Source organism: Bubalus bubalis, chromosome 11 (genome assembly GCF_019923935.1).
Source record: "Bubalus bubalis isolate 160015118507 breed Murrah chromosome 11, NDDB_SH_1, whole genome shotgun sequence".
Lineage (NCBI taxonomy): Eukaryota > Metazoa > Chordata > Mammalia > Artiodactyla > Bovidae > Bubalus > Bubalus bubalis.
In genome coordinates, this window is record NC_059167.1 from 19,062,762 (window position 1) to 19,081,715 (window position 18,954).

Genomic DNA, 18,954 nt, shown 5'->3' on the forward strand with positions numbered 1-18,954 from the left:
AGGTTTTTTCCAGTAGTCAGGTATGGATGTGAGAGTTGAACCATAAAGAAGGCTGAACGCTGAAGAATTGATGCTTTCAAATTGTGGTGCTGGAGAAGATTCTTAAGAGTCGTTTGAAGTGCAAGAGATCAAACCAGTCAATCCTAAAGGAAACCAATCCTGAATATTCATAGGCAGAACTGAGGCTGAAGCTCCAATACTTTGGCCACCTGATGTGAAGAACTGACTCATTGGAAAAGACCCTGATGCTGGGGAAGATTGAAGGCAAAAGAAGACAGGGGCAGCAGAGGATGAGATGGCTAGACAGCTTCATCAACTCAATGGGCATGAATTTGAGCAAGCTCCAGGAGATGGTGAAGGACAGGGGAGCCTTGGCATGCTGCGTTCCATGGGGTGGCAAAGATTTGGACATTACTTAATGACTACACAACAGCAATAACAAATATGTCCTGCTGCACACCGAAAGAGACTTTGGTTCTCCTGAAAGCTGAGGAAACAACAGGCTTTGACGATAAATGAATGAGAAGCACATTTTATTTATGAGGTGAGGCCCCGTCCACTGTTGACAGCTGGCTTCCCGGTGTCAGGTTGGCAAGCTGGAATCAGGTAGTAATTATAGCTGAAGTGGAATGGAATAGTTTACATAATTTTGAGCCTTTTCAATTTAAATCTATTAAAATCATTCTACCTCCCACCCCTAACTGGGTTATTAGGATAGATTAGTGACAGAAGGCACACAGATGTGATGGAAGCCCTCCTGGGAACTTGACTCACCTCTGAGTCCTGTCAGTCTCAACTCGGTCTCCATATGAGCAAGAACTTTGTCCCCTACCGCCCTCACCCCACTGATGTGTAGTTTTGATTGTGTGGCCCATGACTTCACTGTGTTGCCTCCCTTCTAGAAACCTGGTGGGCTTGTAACTCTGTCCAGTTCGGCCAGTGTCAGAATAGGGCCTGGGTCTTCCGGGTGATAGACCCCAGGGAGCATGTTTGGGACAAAAAGCAGGATCTGGGGATAGACCCCCTTGATCTACCTTGATTCCACCCCTCAAGTGGCTATGACACCACTTTTCTCATTTGTCAATGATGGGGAGCTCCTTTTTTTTTCTTTTGAAAATTTTATTTATTCACTTTTGCTGTACTGGGTCTTCATTACTGTGCACGGGCATTCTCTAGTTGCAGCGAGCAGGGGCTATGGTGCCCAGGCTTCTCATCGAAGTGGCTTCTCTTGCTGTGGAGCACGGGCTTTAGGGTGCTCAGGCTTCTGTAGTTGTGGCTCCCAGGCTCCAGAGCACAGACTTAATAGTTGTGGTGCACAGGTTTCATTGCTCTGTGGCATGTGGGATTTTCCTGAATCAGGGATTGAACCTGTACCTCCTGAGTTGGCAGGATGATTCTTCACTACGCAGCCACCAGGGAAGCCCTGGGAGCTCCTTTTGTAAAAAAAACTGTCTGCGCTGGATCTTAGTTGTGGCATGTGTGATCTAGTTCCCTGACCAGGGATCAGACCTGGGCCCCCTGCATTGGAAGTGCGGAATCTTAAGCACTGAACCACCGCAGAAGCCCCAGCTCCTTTCTTGAGTCTCTAGACCTCCTTAGTCAGATGCTTTTCCCCCATCATGGGCTCCTTTCTTCCCAGGCTTAACAGAGAGGCTCTTTCCCTGGGACATAGTATGTTGGGGTATAGGACATTAGGAGACCGACATGCAGGGGCCTAGAGCAGCCCCAGCTGCTCCCACAGTGTTTCAGAAACTCTACTTGACTTTGTGCGTGCGTGCATGCGTGCTCAGTCGCTTCAGTTGTGTCCGACTCTTTGTGACCCTATGGACCACAGCCAGCCAGGCTCCTTTGTCCATGGGATTCTCTAGGCAAGAATACTGGAGTGGCTTGCCGTGTGCTCCTCCAGGGCCGCTTGACCTCAGCCTCCTTAAAAATCACTGCCGTTTCCCCTCGTACCTGAGTGCACAGGAAGAATCAGATGACCACTGCAGTCTTATTAAAAATTTTCTGAGGGCATTAAGGCCCCACATTCTCTAAGGCTCACATGCTTCTAGCTTCGAGCTGCAGCAGAAAAGCCAATAATGTGGGCTTCAGGCTGGCTGCCCTTGTCGCTGGAGGGAAGCCGGGCTCATCACTCAGTTGTTGTGGATATTATCTCGAGGGTCCTTGTGTGGGGTGCAGCGGGGAGGGGTGGGACAGGCTCCATGCCCCAGAAACATGATTTGTGAAGCAGGGCCCGTGGCATGGGATTGATCCCTAGAGACCCAGTGCATTTGCTCCTGCAAAGCTGGGACTGTTTAAATATTTAAGTGTTCTCGCATCATGGACGCAGGTTGCAGGTTGTCACAGCAGGGCTGGTCAGAGACAGGGCTGGGGAGTGATCGAAGTTTCTCATTCATGCCCTCAGACCTTCTCACTCTCTCAAGAACCGTGTCCTTGATCACCAAACCTACGGTTGCCTTGCCTGTAACCCACACCCTCTTTTTATTTTATTGAAGTATAGTTGATTTACAGTACAGTATTGTGTTAGTTTCAAATGTACCGCAAAGTGACTCGATTATATATACATATATTTTATATATTTATGTATCATATATATTCTCTTTTCAGTTGTTTTCATTATAGGTTATTACAAGATATTGAATATAGTTCCCTGTGCATGCACGCTAAGTCGCTTCAGTCGTGTCCTACTCTTTGGGACGCTATGGGCTGTAGCTCGCCAGGCTCCTCTGTCCATGGGATTCTCCAGGCAAGAATACTGGAGTGAGTTGCCATGCCCTCCTCTAGGGGATCTTCCTGACTCAGGGGTTGAACCCCCATCTCTTATGTCTCCTACATTGGCAAGTGGGTTCTTTACCACGAGCGCCACCTGGGAAGCCCAATAGTTACCTGTGCTAAATAGTGAATCCTGCTGTTTTATCTATTTTGTATATGGTACTGTGCATCTGTTAATCCTGTACTCCTAATTTATCCCTCCCCTCTTCCCCTTTGGTAACCTTAAGTTTGTTTTATACCTATATGCAAGCCCTCTTGTATTACTTTGTCATCCAGTTAGAAATAGCATACGTTTATTGTGGAAAAATCAAAAGTTACAAATAAGCATAAAAGGAAAACTAAAAATTACCCATAATCTTACTCTTCAGAGATAACTTGAATTTTATTTCATTGTATCCTGTTTTAGGGTTCTCTTTATGGTCTCCATCTACTATACCCTCTCTCCCCCCTATAAATAATATGTACCACGTTAACCCATCCCCCACTCAACAACACACATGGACCATCCTTCCATGTCAATAGGGACACTTTTATGACAACATTTCAGGGCTATATGGTGTTCCATGATATGGCCATGTCCCAGTTTGCCCAATCATTGTTTCACTTATTGGATGTTTGGACCAAAACTTGTCCGTGATTAAAAACAGTCTTGCAGCTCTATCTTTGCATAATGCTTTTATTTTTCCCAGAAGCAGAACTGTGGGGTCAAAGGGCCTGGTGCACAGCCTTTTGATTTCTCTTATTTCAAGTCCTGGTTGGGGCTCAGGGAAGTGGGTTAGCAAGAGCTGCACGAAGGAGGTGTGCTGACTTTGGTGTGTGAAGCCTGAGGTCAGACTGTGGTCCTGCCGCTTGTTAGCTTGTTATCCAGAATTTTTCAAGAAAATCATCTTGCTGCTGGGAGTGTCCATTGTCCCGAGGTGTGAACCGGGGATGGATGCGGTTGAGAAGCTGCCTGTGATAATGTCTATAAAAATGCTTGCACATGCATGGTATGTGCTTAATGACTGTTTCTTCCACCTTTGCCTTTTCCTCATTTCCTCTGTCTCCAGTGTTGTTGGCAAGAGAAGGCTGCTGTCACAGGAGGAGAGAACACAGGCAGTTTTCTTTGAGTAGAAAGGTAGTGAGCACCATAGGAATCCAGGGGAGGGCATGGCCAGGGCCAGGGACTGAGGTGGCAGAGGGTGCTTCCCTAGGATGCCACACAGGTCCTTGGTGAGGGTATGCTGAACTGACTGAGGTCTCCAGGGATGGAGGGGTATGTGGGAGTCAGCAGGGAGGTAGTAATAGTAATGGCAAAAGTCTGCTGATTTATATTATGGGCCTGGAATGTTCCATCGGTTTCATCTATCCTAATTCTTTTTTTTCATATTTAAATAAAATATTTAAAAAATATTTTTTACTTTTTGTTGCTATGCGAGAGCTTTCTCTAGTTGCAGCAAGCCGGGGCCACTGGCTGCGGTGCACGGGCTTCTCGTTGTGGTGACTTCTCTTGTTGCAGAGCACAGGCTCTCGATGGCACAGCTTCAGTAGTTTTGGCTCACAGGTTCTAGAGGGCGGCTTCAGGGTGCATGGTGCATGGGCTTAGCTGCTCTGCAGCATGTGGGATCTTAGTTCCCGAATCAGGAATCAAACCCGCGTCACCTGCATTGGCAGGTGGATTCTTAACCCCTGGACCCCCAGGGAAGTCTCATCTATATTAATTCTTTAATCCTTGATAAAGTACTAGGAGATAGATGGTGTGATCATCTCCATCCTACAGATAAGGATTCTGAGGAGGAGAGGGTTTTTTTTAACTTTCCTGAGGTTACACAGTGAGTAACCGGCAGAGCCAAGATTTGATCCCAGTGGGCAGTCTCTCTCTCCTCTGCAATCTCGCTATCCCCCACTGGTCACTCACCTCCTCCTAGAGTCTGCCTTGCCTTATATATACCTCTGCATAGGCTGCCTCTCACATCGCATGATAACAGTTTGTCTATTTGTCCATTTTTCCAGCTGGACGGTGAGCCCCTGAGGGCAGGGGCTGTGTCATATTCAACTTGCATCCCAGACCCAGCCCAGTGGTTGCTCCCAAAATGTTGATGAATGTGGGTTGCACACACCAGGATAGGAGATAGACCAGCGTGGCTGGCACAGAGTGTTTGGGGAGGGAGATTGGGAGGTACAGGGTTGGATAAGGATGCTTGAAACACAAGGCTGAAGTGCTTAGAGTTTGGCCTGTATAGTCCACGGCGAGTCGTAGATGGTTCTGGAGACATCTCTGGAACGGTTCATCTCTAGGGTTAGGTGTTCAGGGAAGAGAGCCCGAAGCCTGTGGCTAACAGGAGCCTCTTCTGGGAAGGAGAAGACATGAAGTCTGGATGGTGGTGACGACAGGAAGAAAATGGATAGGGCAGACAGGCGAGCCTTAATGAAAAAGAAACTCGCAGAACTTGGCAGAGGACAGACAAGGTGTAGGGTGCGAGAGAGAGGGAGGTGGCAGGAATAACTCTTGAAGTCTTGAGCCTGAGTAGTGGAGACACGAGGGAGGCTTAACTGCAATATTCTAGAGGAGGAGGAGGTAACGTGGCAGGATATCCAGGCAGGGATGTCTCACAGATGCTAATGTACAGGTGTTCCCCCAGAGTTAGTGAGGGACTTATACTGATGTCATGGGTGGATGGGGGCCTGCTTCAGGTAAGGTTCATTGAGACATACTCGGTAGGCTGGGTCTCACAAATAAAGCATCTGAGGGAGCATTTAGGTCAGATATTCACCCAGATATCCCATAAGAGAGGACACTGGCCAGATTCCCAAATGTTTGGGGGCTGCCACACTTTAAGATATTGCATCTGATTTTTTTTTTTTAACCTTTATATGTTTATCTTCCTCAGAACTGTGGACAGTTATATTTATTATTGAAATATTTTCAATGAAGATTAAGAAAAGAATGATATTTTACTCTTTAAGTTAATTGTTGTTGCTGTTTAGTTGCTAACTTGTGTTCGACTCTTTTGCGACCCTACGAACGGTAGCCCACAAGGCTCCTCTGTCCATGGGATTCTCCAGGCCAGGATACTAGAGTGGGTAGCCATGCCCTTCTCCAGGGGATCGTCCCAACCCAGGGAGTGAAATCGTGTTTCCTGCATTGCAGGCAGATTCTTTACCACTGAGCACCACGGAAGCTAAGGATGGGCTAATGTATGATTCACTAGAATGAAGAATCGAAGGCAGCATCTCTATAAGGTCCTAAGAAGATGGCTCTTGAATCAGAAGCCCAGGATTTGCATCTTTACTACGACATAACCTAGCCATGACCTTGGGCAAATCATGAAAACCACTCTGTGCCTGGGTTTCTTTTTCTGTCAAGTGAGGACAATAAGATTGACTTTAGAGTGTTTTCAAGAGGGTAAAATGAGACTGTTCTGTGTGAAAACCATTAGTTCACTGCCTGGTTCATAAATACGCTCAATAAATATTTATTTTTTGTACTAGGTCAAGAAAGGGTACTTATTTCACACTTAGGCTGAGTCCCCAGTTGTGTTCTGTGCTCTGGCTGCTGGAGTTGTGAGGGACCAGGGAAGCATTCTGATAGAGCTAAATTCATGATCAGAAATGGCTAGTGTTTAGTGAACATTTGCTGTGTGCCAGGCAGTGTGCTAAGTACTTTAAAGGACGGACTCATTCAGTTCTGGTAAAGGATCCGCCTGCAATGCAGGAGACCTGGGTTGGGTAGATCCCCTGGAGAAGGGAACAGCCGCTACCCACTCCAGTATTCTGGCCTGGAGAATTACATGGACTGTATAGTCCATTGGGTCACAAAGGGTCGGACACAACTGAGCGACTTTCACTTTCTTTCACTTTCATTCAATTCTGACAATATCCATATGAGGTATAAAACTATTATTATCCCTGTTTTACAGCCAAACAAACTGAGGTTTGGAGAGATTAAGTAACTTGCCCAAAGTCATACCGGAGAAGGCAATGGCACCCCACTCCAGTACTCTTGCCTGGAAAATCCCATGGATGGAGGAGCCTGGTAGGCTGCAGTCCATGGGGTCGCTGAGTCGGACATGACTGAGTGACTTCACTTTCACTTTTCACTTTCATGCATTGGAGAAGGAAATGGCAACCCACTCCAGTGTTCTTGCCTGGAGAATCCCAGGGACGGGGGAGCCTGGTGGGCTGCCCTCTATGGGGTCGCACAGAGTCAGACACGACTGAAGTGACTTAGCAGCAAGGTCATACAGCCAATTAACTGGCATAGGACGACTAACCTCAGAGTTCACAAGAATTATGTTACCCTGCTTCTCAATGGTGCAATAAAGAGTTCCACCAACACATTAAATGCTTTGGTGTGGGGAGTTTCTGCATTTCTCTGCTGGGGATACAGAATCAGGTTATAGAGTATTTTGAAATGGAAGCCCTGTTGCTTATCTCCGTTCTTCTTGTGTTTTATTTTGTTAAACCTGTAGCCACATTCACATACAGTAAATTCCTCAAATATGCAGAACGTTCTCCCTTGATGCAGACACAGGACTTGTGGATCACTGGCATTTGGTAGATCCTGGCTCTGGGCTCTCTCCTAATACGTGGGTCAGTGCAGGCCCTGGGGAATATGGCTCTGAAAAATCCGGATGTTACACCCTATCCCTCCTCCAGACCCTTGTGTTTCTGTCCAGAAGAGTTCAGCTTAAAGTAAGTGCCAAGGGTGGCCTGAAAGAAACATGAGGCCACAGAGAGGCCTCTGCCGACCTGGCTTGATGGGGCGGGGAGGGGCGGAGGCAGCTGCTGGGTGGATCCTGTGGCTGGGAACCTACGTCATTTTTTTGTCACAGTTGAGGGAGTCATTGCTGCAGGAGGACCCAGAGGACACAGAGAAACTAAGAGATGTGCAGTGTTAGAATGGGAAGACTCAGAGATGGTCAGAGGCAACCGCCATGTTTTACAAATAGAGAAACCAAGCCCAGAAAGGTTTTTTTTGTGTAAGGGTACATGATGGGTTAGTGTCATCACCAAGGCCAGACCCCAGGTGTGCAGAGGGCCACCCGCACTGCCAGCCTCTGGCTCGAGAGGATGGGGGAGGGAAGCCCACCTGGGCTTGCCCAAGAGGACCTTCTTGGTGCCTGAATGTTGCAGGACCTGGGCCATTCATTGGTGAAGCCATCACTTTCATTGCTTGAGTTCTATACAGCCATTATTGACTCTTGAGAAAAGACTGGGTGTTTAACTTAGTCGTAGGGATTAACACTCCACCCTGCATACACAAGTCTGAGCTAATGGCTTTTTGCAGTCCCCTGGGTTTAGTCCCAAGCTCACTCACAGCAGGGCTTTTCTCACTTGGTGCTTCTCCTCACTCTGGGCGGAGGGGGGGAGGATTGATGTAGACATTCCTGCACCACCCCCTGATGGTTCTCCAGAGAGAACACTGATGGTTGTCAGGGAGGTGTCAGTGTTGGTTGCTCAGTTGTGTCTGACTCTTTGTGACTCTATGGATTGTAGCCCACCAGGCTCCTCTGTCCATGGAATTCTCCAGGCAAGAATACTGGAATAGGTTGCCATTCCCTTCTCCAGGGGATGATTCCTTCCCGACCCAGGAATCAAACCCAGGTCTCCTGCATTGCAGGCAGATTCTTCACCATCTGAACCACTAGGGAAGTCAGGACGGTGTGGGGGTCCCCAAACAGCTGGACCAGCCTGGTCCTACTGGTATGAGTCCCCTGTCTAGATGGCCCCTGTTTTTTTATGTCCTGGCCCCAGCTGGCCATAGAGTTCAACCTTAGAAGGGCTGAATGACAGAGAATTTGATGATGGTGTGACTGTGGAGGTGTGGGCAGGATAAAGGTACCAGCAAGGGAGGGGGAACCCTCCCCATCCTGAATCCCAAGGAGCAGGGAGGACATTGGCTCACAGGGGAGACTGGATCTTGGGGGAGGGTCACCCTGCTCCTGGGGTGCTGCCTGAGCAGGGACAGGCATGGAGAAGATCCCCAATGCCTCTCTCCTCACCCTCCATCCTTCCCAATGACCAAAGTCCACCGGAAGCAGAGGGCACGAGGCCATAGAGGTCAGCTCCGGGCAGTGGGAGGGGCAGTGCATGGAGACTGAGTAGCGCATCTTTGGGTCCGTGTGCTTCAACAGGCCTGAGTTCAAATCCCACCTCTGCCATTCAGTGAGTGGTCTCAGTGCCCCCAGACTCAGTTTCCTCCTCCGTGAGATGGGGTGACAGTCCCTACCTCCTGAGCTATTGTGAGGCTCCGTGTAAGAATGTGTGCCTGCCCGATAATCTGTAAGCAGGCTGCCTTGGAGGCATTGGCAGGTGACAGGCCCCGCTGGGTCAATTTTTACAGAAAGGGAAGTCGAGCTGCAGAGCAAGGGAAGTGGCATCCTGAGGGCTGTATGGAAGTACCAGGGGGCAGAGCTGGGAAAGAGATGCAGCCTGGTGACTCCCAAGGCCCAGGCTTTGTCTCTTGGACACTCATCCCGTAATTGCTTTCAGTCGCTGCTTTCAGGCTCTTGGAAACCACTGGCTCAGATACCCACTGCGTGCTCCAAGTTGGGCTGATGAAAATGTGCCAGAGTCATTAAGTTATCAGTGGGGAAGGCGGCCGCTTCTCCCCGGCAGGAAGGATTCTGCTGTCTCTGCAGCCGGCTTTGTTCACGCACACTGCCCTTGATTGTTCCTCCTCCTCCTCCTCTTCCTCCCTCCTCCCCTGCCTCCCCATCCTCCCTCATCCTCAGAAGGAGTGAGGGATGTAGGGTTGAAGTGCTGTTGGGGGGGGAGGTGGTGGTGGCATCGTGCTGTAAATATTCTGGGGCAGCCCTAAAGGTATTCATAACTCCAGACAGGAGGTCCTGCCTGGAGACTCCAGCTCTGGTAGGGAAGTGGGCAAGCTCTCATTTTGCAGCTTGACAGATGGATTTGCCCCAGGGGAAGGAGAGAGAGGGAGGCAAGCTGGACCTTCCTCGTTGTCACAACCGGCCCTCTCCATGTGCGCCGCGCTGGGAACACATGATCCAGGTGCGAGCTGCCAAGGTGAAAAGAAGGACCTTAGGTTGTGCACAGGCAAGGTTGACTGGTCCCGGGGTGCTGGCTTCAGAGGCGCCTGGCCAAGGAGCCTGCCCTGGGGAGGGAGATGGGAGCCAGAGGAGGGGGCGAAGCCCTCTCTGAATGCTTCAGCCATCTTGGGGCTCCGTCTGATTCTGCACGACAGATAATTCCAGAGTGAGATTGCTGACGTGATAAAAGGATGGCAGATGGTTCTAATACTTTATTTTCAGAATGTATCTTCCCCAACATTCTATTTTCTTGCAACTCCATCACCCCAGACTTCAGAGGAGAAACTGCTAGTTCCTCCCACCCCCCCACTGCGCCTTTAGGGTTTATTCCCTTTGTGGATCCGCAGTGTGGACGATGGCTGACAGCGGCTGAGGCTTACTGCGAGCCCTGCACTGCTCTCACGTAGCCTCCCAGCTGTGCGGTAGGTGGGCTGCCGCGATCGTCCTGTTTTCCCGAGAGGATGCTAAGGCACAGAGAGATTTAGCCACTCGCCCAAGATCACACAGTCAGTCAGCAGCAGAGCTTGGATTTGAACCCAGGCAGTTCAGATCAGCTTACCCACATTCCAAGACAGATCTTGTCTCTCTGAAGGAAGGGTTGCCCTAGAAGCAGGGCCAGAGCTCTCGCTGGCACTAAAATGCCCACTGTTGAGTGACTAACCACTCTGGCCAGGTTTCCTATTAATAGTTACCTCAGAGGGGAACTTTACTCCTGACTAGAGCTGGCTGGGTCCTGCATTCACTGTGGCAGCCAGGATGGCTGTTTGGAATGACTTAGTCCCAGATCTCCACCCCCTGCTTCCATAGGTTTCCAGGACCAGATGCTTTTTTTTTTTATCTGTCACATCATGCAGCATATAGGATTGAACCCATGATCCCTGCATTGAAAGGTGGCATCTTAACCACTGGACCACCGGGGAAGTCCACCAGATGCATAATTTGCAGGGCTCAGTACAAAATGCAAATGAGGGGCCCTTTGTTTCATAGTATTAAACATTTCAAGGTGACAGCAAACATTTACATTTAATGACAGCAAAACATTAAATTAAGTGTGGGGCCCTCCTGACCCCGGGACCCTATCTGAATGCACTGGTCTCCCGTTTACAAAACTGGTTCACAAGTGTTCAGAGTGGCAGGAAGATGTGATGAAATCCATATAGAAGGTGAAAGGGTGCTGGATGTTCCTTCTCTTCCAAACCAGTCAAAGCAGGATTTCCAAGGCATTTCTTTTCATCTTGCTGCAGCAGTCTGATCTAGAATGCACTTCAGCCAAAATAAATCTTAGGAATCTCTTGGCCCTAGGATGAAGTCATCTGAAGGACTGGGACTTGGGTCAGCAGCTTTGTTTTGGGGTCAGGCATCTTGTTCAATGGGCTTCCCTGGCGGCTCAGATGGTAAAGAATCTGCCTGCAATGCGGGAGACCTGGGTTCCATCCCTGGGTTGGGAAGATCCCCTGGAGGAGGAAATGGCAACCCACTCCACTATTCTGGCCTGGAGAATCCCCATGGACAGAGCCTGGCGGGCTACAGTCCAGGGGGTTGCAAAGAGTCGGACATGACTGAGTGACTAAGTGCACACAGCACATCTTGCTCCATGAACTCCAGTCTCTCCTAACCCTGCCTTTCAAACTCCCCTCTCCCTCCTGCCTCTTTCCCCTTAGCCTCCGAGCCTGCTCAGGATCTATTCTGTTAAAGGACAAACCCTGATCGGTCTCTGTGGACTCCACAGTCCCATCTATCCACCAACTGACTCCTTCCTCTTCTGCAGCCATGCTGGAAGGAATGGTCTGTCAGCCCCATCACCACTTCTTCATTCCCAGAAGCATCCTAGCTCCCTGCAGCCTTACCTTGTCCTCTGGGAGTCTGTGGGTTCCGTGCTCACTAGGTGACCTCCTAATTGCCGAGCCCGGTGGTCTCTTCTCAGGCCCCATCCTTCTTGGCCCTCTGGGGCATCTGACCTTATCCAGGCTCTGCCTCTAGAAAATGAGGATGTGTGTGGCTGTGAGCAAATGTCCTCGAAGCCCCAGATCAGGCCTGGCACGTGGTACACAATCAGTAGCTGTTAGCAGGAACCGAGACTGGTGGTGTCATCTCTAATGTCACCTGGAAACCCTGCTCCTCTGTCCTAGGTTACTCACTCCTGTGTGAGTCTTTCTTTCTTCTTCTTTATTTATTTTTATTTATTTGGCTGTCCCCGGTCTTAGTTGCAGCACGCGGGCTCTTCCGTCTTTGTTGCAGCATGTGGATCTTTAGTTTGGGCATGTGAACTCTTAGTTTTGGCATGTGGGATCTTAGTTCCCCACCCAGAAATCAAACCCCTCTGCCTGCATTTAAAGATGGAGTCTTAGCCACTGGATCACCAGGGAAGTCTGGTGGGTATAACTTTTTCTGAACAAAAATTTTATGTTGGTTTCTCTTTCTCCACCAGACTCTTAAGATACTGGTGTTTTCTGAGTTCTGTCCTGTGTCCACACCTTTTTTCTTCCTCTCCTCATTCTTTCTTGATCCGTAAGTTCCACTGCCACCCTGCCAGCTCCAACATCCGCATCTCCTTCCTAAAACTCCAGGTATATAAGCCAGCCACAGACTGGGGAATCCTGCTTTAACTATGGTAGCTCTTCCACGGTGAGGGTGGCGGTTTGGAATAACTTAATCCAAGATCTCCACCCCAGACTGAACTCATTCCCTTCCTTCTTTAAATCTGAGTTTCCTGCTACATGCTTCTACCCCACTGCCCAAATCAGAAGCCTGGGTGTTTTTATTGCTTCCCTTCAGTTCAGTTCAGATCAGTCGCTCAGTTGTGTCCGACTCTTTGCAACCCCATGAATCGCAGCACGCCAGGCCTCCCTGTCCATCACCAACTCCCGGAGTTCACTCAGACTCACGTCCATCGAGTCAGTGATGCCATCCAGCCATCTCATCCTCTGTCGTCCCCTTCTCCTCCTGCCCCCAATCCCTCCCAGCATCAGAGTCTTTTCCAATGAGTCAACTCTTCGCATGAGGTGACCAAAGTACTGGAGTTTCAGCTTTAGCATCATTCCTTCCAAAGAAATCCCAGGGCTGTTCTCCTTCAGAATGGACTGGTTGGATCTCCTTGCAGTCCAAGGGGCTCTCAAGAGTCTTCTCCAACACCACAGTTCAAAAGCATCAATTCTTGGGCACTCAGCTTTCTTCACAGTCCAACTCTCACATCCATACATGACCACAGGAAAAACCATAGCCTTGACTAGATGGACCTTTGTTGGCAAAGTAATGTCTCTGCTTTTGAATATGCTATCTAGGTTGGTCATAACTTTCCTTCCAAGGAGTAAGCGTCTTTTAATTTCATGGCTGCAGTCACCAACTGCAGTGATTTGGGAGCCCCTAAAAATAAAGCCTGACACTGTTTCCACTGTTTCCCCATCTATTTCCCATGAAGTGATGGGACTGGATGCCATGATCTTCATTTGCTTCCCTTAGCTGACATCAAGTGTAGGCCCCGAGCTGAGCACTGAGGCTGCATCAGTGTCCAGACACTCAGGGCCTGCCATGCTTGCTGCTAGTGGGAGAGACAAGTACTGATACATGACTCATCCTGGGAAGATAACACACCAGGGTCCTAATTGTGATTGGAAATACTGGAGAACTGAAGGATCATGAAGGATCATTAACTGAAGTTAATCAGGCAAACTGGGGCTGGGGGACATTCTGGGAAGAGGCTTGTGCAAAGGCTCTGTGGTGGAAAGAAAACTGTTTAAGAAATGAAAGGTCAGTGGGCAGGAAATCCAAGAAGGAGGCAGAATGTGGCTCCAGGTGAGGCTGGGGAGGTGGACGGGTGCTGGATGGTGCGTGGCCAGGAAGCCAAGTTGGCCGAAGTCTTTTTAGGCTCCTCCTTGCTGCTTCCTCCCACCTGCTCCCACTTCTACCAGATTCTCTCTCTTTAACCTCCTTCCTATCCTGAAGTCCTCATTGTTCACACATTAAAAATTAGAGTAGCCTCTGTTGTTGTTGTTGCTCAGTCGTGTCCGACTCAATTTAACATTAGATTTAGGTGATTTCAGTATGTCTTTATAGTTACATCAAATACTGGAATGGGTTGCCATTCCCTTCTCCACAAAATCTTCCCATCCAGGGATGGAACCTGGGTCTCCTGCATTGCAGGCAGATTCTTGACCATCTTAGACATCAGGGAAGCCCTAAAATAGCCTCCTGCCATCTCCAAATCCATCTTTTGCATTAGAGTCTTAAGCGGTATCTCTAAAATATAAATCTGATTAAGTAGGTCCTCCGGATACACACAGTCCTCCCCTGGCCTCCCACTGTTGGAATGAAGTCCTGCCCACCTTCCTCTCCTTAGTCTCCTCACACCCAACCCGAAGCCTGCTTCCCACCGGCTTTACTAAACATCCTGCAGGTCCCAGAGGTGCTGGTGGAATGTGCTTTGGTGCCCACAGGCCCTCCTCCTCTGTCTTCCTGGTGATGTCCTGCTATCTCACATGCCATAGCTCATCCACCTCCCCCGGGAAGCTATCCCCCAATCCCTGCCTCAAGCCCAGGCACTGGGCCCTCCTCTTTGCCATGCACAGGCTCACAGTGGTGCATGGGTCCCACCTCCCTCCTTGCTAGCTGATGTGTGTATCCCCTCTGCTAGACTGCGGACTCCTGGAGGGAGGAGACTGGGGCTCATTCATCTTTGTCTTCTGGTACCTCAAGACTGGGCACACACTAGGTGTTTAATAAATGTTTTCTTGAAGACCTGGTGACAAAGGGATGACATTGTATAAGCAGGTGGTAAAAAATGAAGCTCCACCTGGAAAGCTCTGCATGTAGGGATCGTGGTTAAGGGGTCTGGCTTCCAGGACCTCCATGTGCCGTCTGGTTCTGTTACTTCTAATAATGGAACACAGATCTCAGGGCTGCCTTCCACTGCCCCTGCCTGCCACCACCATCCATCCAGAAGGGCAGGCAGACACAGGGTGGGAGTCAAGCCTCAAAATATTCAATCTTCTAACAGTGGTTCTCAAACTGTAGTGTGTATTCAAAGTTACCTACAGGGCCTGTTAACACACAGATTGCCAGGCTCTACCCCAGACTTTCTGGTCCGGTAGGCCTGGGGCAGAACCCAAGAATCTGCATCTCTAACAGCTTCCCAGGTGCTGCTGAAGGTGCTGGTCTGGGGATTACTCTTTGAGAATCTCTCTTCTAGCAAAAGGATCTGCTCTAAGACAGTTACTCTCTGTGATGTTGGGGAAGGAGATAAGGGAAGCTTTTTGCTTGGATTTGGTTTTGTAGGTTTCAAGAACTATTAGTGTGAGATTAGGAGAAGGCAATGGCACCCCACTCCAGTACTCTTGCCTTGAAAATCCCATGGACGGAGGAGCCTGGTAGACTGCAGTCCATGGGGTCGCTAAAAGTTGGACATGACTGAGCGACTTCACTTTCACTTTTCACTTTCCTGCATTGGAGAAGGAAATGGCAACCCACTCCAGTGTTCTTGCCTGGAGAATCCCAGGGACTGGGGAGCCTGGTGAGCTGCTGTCTATGGGGTCGCATAGAGTCGGACATGACTGAAGTGACTTAGCATTAGCATTAGCAGTGTGAGATTAATGTGGATAGATGGAGCCGGTTCTGCACACCTACGTCCTCCCCCATCGCCTGGTTTTCTACAAAGTGTTGCTGGGTTCACTCATCAGCTATTCAGTGGGTATGTTTTGAAGGTGTAAAATGTGTTTGGCAGCATGAGAGGTAGAGTCGTTGCCATCAAGATGAAATTGATATGAAATGGTCCTAGGCGAGGCCCTCCAGTGCAGTCCTGGCCATAATTTAAGGAAATCAAAGAAGAAATGTCCGCTTGGGTGGGTAGTGAGTTCCCCATCAGTGGAGTTGTTCCAGAAAGGCATCTAGAGTGTTCGTGGGAATAAAACAATTGGATAGCTAGTTAGACCACATGACTCTTAAGATCCTGGGATTCTGTGATTAAGGAAGACAGTGTGGTGGCTCAGTGGTAGAGAATCCGCCTGCCTGGGCACTCAAACCTGGTGCTCTGGGAAAACCCAGAGGGATGGGGTGGGGAGGGAGGCGGGGGGGTCACGATGGGGGGACACATGTATACCCGTGGCTGATTCATATTGATGTAAGGCAAAAACCACCATAATAGTGTAAAGTAATTAGCCTCCAATTAAAATAAATAAATACACTAAAAAAATAATAATCCGCCTATCAATGCAGGAGACCCAGGTTTGATCCCTGGGTTGGGAAGATCCCCTGGAGAAGGAAACGGCAACCCACTCCAGTATTCTTGCCTGGGAAATCCCCCGGATAGAGGGGCCTGGTGGGCTACAGTCCATGGGTCACAAAAGAGTCAGATACAACTTAGTGACTAAAACAACAACAACAAGCTGTAACCACAACAAAACTACTCAAATAAAATGCGGAGGCGTGTGTGGTGGGAGAGCTGCAGAGGCGGCTGAGGTGTCCCCGTATCAGTACTGAAGTTATTGTCCTTATTTTAATAAACACATTTACTCCTCACCAGTAATGTGCTTGGTAATAAAATGAATTTATGTCCAGTGACCCCGTAATTTGCTGTTTATTGCTCTTAGATCATTTAAAAGGTTAAATAGAAAAAGCCACAGGCAGGCCCACAGCGTGCCTCAGAGGTCTCCTTAGGGCCCATTTCCTGAGTGAAATGGAATTGAGATGTGTAGTGCCATGTTATTATTTTTTTTTTGCAATATTTATGTATGCCCGTGAAGAGGAGAGAGAGAGAGGGAAGCCAATTGCAGGACTTGAATTTATAGTTACTAGGTCAACAACTTGATCAACACTTGAATTTCAGACTCACCTTGTTGAGATAGTCCAGACAATTGCCAGATTCCGTAGTAGAGGTAAAGGTGAAAGTCCGTCTTTCAGGAGGGTCCAGCGCCTCCTGCGGCCTCGTGTGGTAGACCACACTGAAGCCCCTCACCCCTCACTACTGTTTCTTGAGCATCTATTAGGTGATGGGTACTGAACGAGATACTTTACAAATGTTACTTATAGTCCTTCAAGGTAGGTAGTACTATTGTCGTTTTCAGATTTTTAAAAAAGTCACATAGGGATTATGTGTCTTATTCAATTTCACAGAGAACTCAATTCATTTTTGGAAGTCAACATAACTATGTGATTGAAAAGCAAGATAAAAGATAGGTGAAAAATTACAGACCTATCTCAAGTCTGAGTGTAGATGTAAAATTAGAAAATAGAATGCAGTAGCATATCAAAAAGATAATACGCTCCAATCAAAGGGGGTACATTCTAGGAATGCAAGAATGGCTCAATAGTCGGAAGCATTAGGAAATCAACATAATTCACCATATCAACAAACTAAAGTAGCGTCATATATTAGTAGATGCTGAAAGGCCAGCTGGGAAAATTCTCCTGTAATAAAACTAACTCAGGAATAAGACGAACTACTTAAACTTGATAGAGAATACAGCTTAGTCACTTACAGTGAATCCTAAATAGCGAATCACTAAATGCAATTTCACTACAATAGGAAAAACTTACTTCTGCTGTCTTAGAATATGGTCTTGGTGATTCTTATAAATGAATTAAGCTAAGAAGATAAAATAGTTTGTATAAATATGAGAAAGAAGAGATGACATTATCTATTTTTGCTGAAGGTTATAATACTTGAAAAACCCAAGAGAATCTAGTAAGAAAGGGAAAAAAAAGTTGCTCGGTTATGTCCCACTCTGAGATCCCGTGGACTGTACTCTGTGAAGCTCTTCTGTCCATGGAACTCTCCAGGCAAGAACACTGGAGACAGTAGCCATTCCCTTCTCCAGGGGATCTTCCTGACTCAGGGATCAAACCCAGGTCTCCTGCATTGCAGGCGGATTCTTTACTGTCTAAGCCATGAGGAAAGAAAGGAAACCCCACCAGAAATAATAAGGGAGGCTGGTAAGAGCATTGAGTCACAGCTCTTCTCTATACTGTGGAGGTCATGCAGCTGGTCAACTTTGGCCCCTGGAAGTGGGATTTGAACCCATGTCTGATGATGAAGCCTGTGCTCTTTCCACCTTGTGAAGTGTTTACTCTCACAGCTATAACCCAGGCATGTGAAGGGAGAGTCTCTTAAAGCTGCCAATTTCAGCTGGTCCAGCAGATTGGCTGGGGTTTGCTCTGCTGGGGAGAGGTGGGGGCAAGATGAGAGAGTCAGCACAGGATTTTTACGTGAAGACCCTCAAGACTTCTGCCACCAGAAGTGCCATCCCTCCAGGGGCTGGGATGTTGGGCTTTGTGGTAGGCAGGGGGGTGACAGTGGTCTAGTCTTAGCCATTTATGTGCTGAGCAGACAACCAAGGGAGCTGCCCCTTTCATCTTTTTGGCCCCAAGAAACCATATTTGTGTTGCTTGTTGCCCTTGTCTCCGACTGTCCACTTGAGTGGTAGGGCCTGCCGGGACATATTTTTTAGAGATTTGGGGTATCAGAGACTCCTGGGGCCATCAAGGACACAAGTTCCTGGCTAGCACATTTACCAAGGATGCCTTGGATTTATGGTTTTCATGGTGGAAATGGAATGTGTTTTTCTGGCACAAAAATCACATCAAAAATATGATCCACATAAAGCTTTTGTACTTCATACAGAGTCAACCAGAGGGTGGCAGAAGGAGAACTGCACAGGAGTCCAGGAGACCTGGGTTCTGGTGGCTGGCTCATCCATAACTGGCTGTGTGTTCCCAGGCACATCGCTTAACCTTGCTGGGCCTCACTTGCCTCATCCATATACGGGACATTGGATTAAATTAAATAGACTCCAGTCTGTGTGTACTAAGTCGTTTCAGTCATGTCTCACTTTGTGACCCTATGGACTATAGCCTGCTAGGATCCTCTGTCCATGGGATTCTCCAGGCAAGAATACCGAAGTGGGTTGCCATGCCCTTCTCCAGTCGATCTTCCTGACCCAGGGATTGAACTTGCTCCTCCTACATCTCTTGCATTGGCAGGCAGTTCTTCACCACTAATGCCACTTGGGAAGCCAAAATAGACTCCTAATACCTTTTAACTTCAAAGTTATAATAACGACCACCCTTCCCATGTGCCCAGCTCTGTTCTAAAGTGCTTTGCACAGAGATTAACTCATCATAACAACTCAAGAGTGAAGTACTATTGTGATTCTCA

General features: G+C 48.3%; 1 protein-coding gene across 7 annotated transcripts in view; it reads left to right on the forward strand.

Annotated features, from left to right (window-relative positions):
* The window catches only part of DPF3 (double PHD fingers 3), a 290,669-nt gene that overhangs the window by 179,009 nt on the left and 92,706 nt on the right, over positions 1 to 18,954 (forward strand). The window lies entirely within an intron of this gene.